A 3454-nucleotide genomic window follows, 5' to 3' on the forward strand; every position below is an offset into this window, starting at 1 on the left:
TCTCATAATAGTATTCATTATTAAGCTAGAGCAACAGCAATAAATGAAAAATTCGATTAAAGTTTTACTCAATAATTTATAATCGTTTTGTATAATGACTCACTAAACTAAAAAAAACCTGTCACAATTGTACGGTTTGTATAATAAATCAAGCTAAAGGCCGAATTGTCACGGGACGGATCAACTTTAGAAATTTAATTTAAAGTTATTTTATGTGCTAAAACATAGTATTCATTTTATAATTACTACAATCTTGGTTTGTTAAATCACTAGTTTCTTTTTCAGATTTATTTAAATATATACTACCAAAAATGTAATTAAAATGTTGACAAATTCATTTTTATCAAGATAAATAATAACAAAGTTGTTTTTAAACATGAGAAACCATTTTTAAGCGTCTGTCTATATGGTAAAACCGGGAGAGATGCCGCAGTGGGATAGATGCCTCGTGTTCTAAAAATCTAACACCCGGAATCAAAAATAAAAATTAATCGCATAAGTAGGAGTCGAAATCACCCCGTACCTCAGATACCCACAGATATTCGTGTGGCAAGGACGCGTTTGGCTCGTGTGTGTAATTTTCTCCGTGGCGAAATTTACAAACACGTCAAATTTTTAAGGGTTAGTATTTAAGGTTGTATAATTTTATAAATAGTAAGTAATTCCGTTATATTTTTTATCACGTCAATATACTGGGTCATTGAGTCTGCTTATAGTTGTAAATAGATGCTATTTTGTTTACAATGTATTTAAAAAATACGTGGGCATCTATCCCAATCAAAAAGGATAGTTGCCCTGATTTTTTGAGGTATAGGTGCCCTTACTCATCTATCCCTTCATTCACCATGTACAGAGTAAGTTTATATGTTTAAATTTTTTTTTGTGTCTGTTATATTTTTTATGTATTTCCGTATATTTATGTTTGGATGTTTTACTGATTCTAGCAGAACTATGCCACGAAAATATAAAAGAAAGGAAGGAATGCGAGCTCGAATATGTTCTTGGACTATAAAAAACCTAGTCAGCTTTCGATGAGAAAGTATGATTGTGCAATGTGCATGTTGACACTTGATATGAATATTTTAGACCAACAATTAAGAATTTATACTTTTGTTGAATAAATGCTTGTAAAATTTAATTTCATTTCATTTATATATATATATATATATATCATACTCATGTTGAAACTTAAGAATTTATATTTTAGTTAAACAAAAGCTTTAAAAATTTAATAAGGTAATCTGTGTGATATAAAAATTATATTCTAATTATAACAATTAAAAGATATAAAAAAACACAAAATCTTTTTCATTACTATGGCCCATGTTTCTTGGAGACAATCGATGTATTAGGAGTAGAACTACCTAACTAACATTTGGTTTGGGTTTTTCGTTTACACGGTTTAAAGGGCATCTATCCTACTCACTATTTTCATGGTGGGGCAACTATCCATATGGGTAGGCATCTATCCTCAAAAAAAGGGGTTCACGAAAAGCTAATTTCTGCTTAATCTGTATTGGGTAGGTTAAAAAAGAATAGTAATAATTCAACATAAAGGACCGAGCTAGCTACATTAATAACAATTATTCGTATAAAAATCATATTTTTAAAATTAGGTGGCTATTTCAAAAAGTGAGGCATCTATCCCGGTTTTACCCTACTTGATACTCGTTTGAAATTCGCCAGAACGTTCATTTAAAATTGACTGATTTCAGAGACGTTTTAATTAAGCCCAGAATTGACATACTGGACAGTCCCGGAATAAACAAGGATTTTTGAATATTCCCTATCGACGTTTTGTTTTTTATTAAACAGAGTCCACGAATTTGAAAATAACTGATTGGAAAGTTAGTCCTAGTACAAAAAGGTCAGTTTATGTAACTAGATTTGTTTTACAGCACTGATTAATTAATATTGTAAAAACAGTTAACACAGCCAGTTGCCTATGCATTTGGGTGCCTATGGATTTTAGTGTAATCTGAACCTACATACCGAATTATCGTTATTATGACGATTTTTAATTTACTTTTTTACCGTAATCATTACTTCTTACAAGAACACAACCCCTGTAAAACGTTGATACACGTGAATATAAAATATTTTATTGTAAAACAAAAACTAATAAACACTCATTAAGTACTTTCGTGTCGAAATATTACTGCAATTTTTTTAAGTAAAGTTTGAGATTTGATTAATAAAAATGAGGTAAGATTTAATATCCTAAAACTAGGCAGTTTTGTGAGACAAATGACTGTCTGATTCCGCTGTCTCGGTAAGAATCATGTACAATTGTATACTTACTAAATAAACTGCGTTCGTGAGCATACCGTTGCCCAAAGGAATGACAAATCTTACTCGACCCAGGAGTTCTGAATCTGAGTTGTTCTTAAGTAAATATTTTTACGTTTCTTATTTGTTTCAGCTCTATAAAAATTTTATAACTGTTTATTTTACAACAATTTCTTTTTACGTTTGCACTATAATAGCATTCCTTTTTATAATTACAGTCGACTCTCGTTAATTCGAAACTCAGGGGACTCGAAAAATATTACGAATTATCGAGTGTTCGAAATATCAAATGGTTCGAAATTTTTGAGAGATAATAAATAAAACTTCGAATTATTAAGTGTTGATCAATTATTACATACATTAACTGTATTAAATTAACTCTCTAACAATGCTTACAAGTGCTTAATTGTGAAATAATGCTAAAATTGTGGGATCACGGTGCTTCTGCCGGCCTAGCATGCATACAACGAGATATCTCTTGACGAGAGAGAAAGATAATGTCTACATCGAGTATTTTCTCGATTACCCTAACATGCGCACTACGAGAGACAAAATTCTCTTCCGAAGACTTCGCCTTGTCGAGTAGAGAAACATTATCAACCATAATCACAACTGAATATCATTCTTATTTCTTATGTCGTAAAGTTGAATTTACAAGGTTATTGACCAATTTCAAACGAGTGACACATGTTTTATTTAAAAATGTTCTCGGCCTTTTGGCTAAGATAAAAAGTGTATATCTAATTTAAAAAACTCTAATATGGAAAATAAAACGGCGTAAGTAAATGAATTTAATTATATATGTAAAACAATATGCTCGTGTTGTGCTTTATATCTTCGTCGCACATTAGATAATTGTAATTCTATCACGCATTGTTTGTTTGTTTTTTTTTTTTTTTTTTTTTTATTTTTAAAATTTTTTGAATTTTTGAATTTTTTTTTTGATTATTGATTTTACTTTTATTCTATTTAATTTTATTTTTAGTTATTGATTTTTTTAATATAATTTTGTTTTGTTTTTTATTCTGAATGTTGTCTTGTCTTGTTGTACTAACCCAATATGGACTTATACTTTGGTCTAAAATAAAGTATTATTATTATTATTATTATTTAGAATAAGAAGCAACAGGGCGCAAATACGTTTTTTGTGTCATTATATTTCACA

The sequence above is a fragment of the Melitaea cinxia genome, chromosome 6 (assembly GCF_905220565.1).
Source record: "Melitaea cinxia chromosome 6, ilMelCinx1.1, whole genome shotgun sequence".
NCBI classification, from domain to species: Eukaryota; Metazoa; Arthropoda; class Insecta; order Lepidoptera; family Nymphalidae; genus Melitaea; species Melitaea cinxia.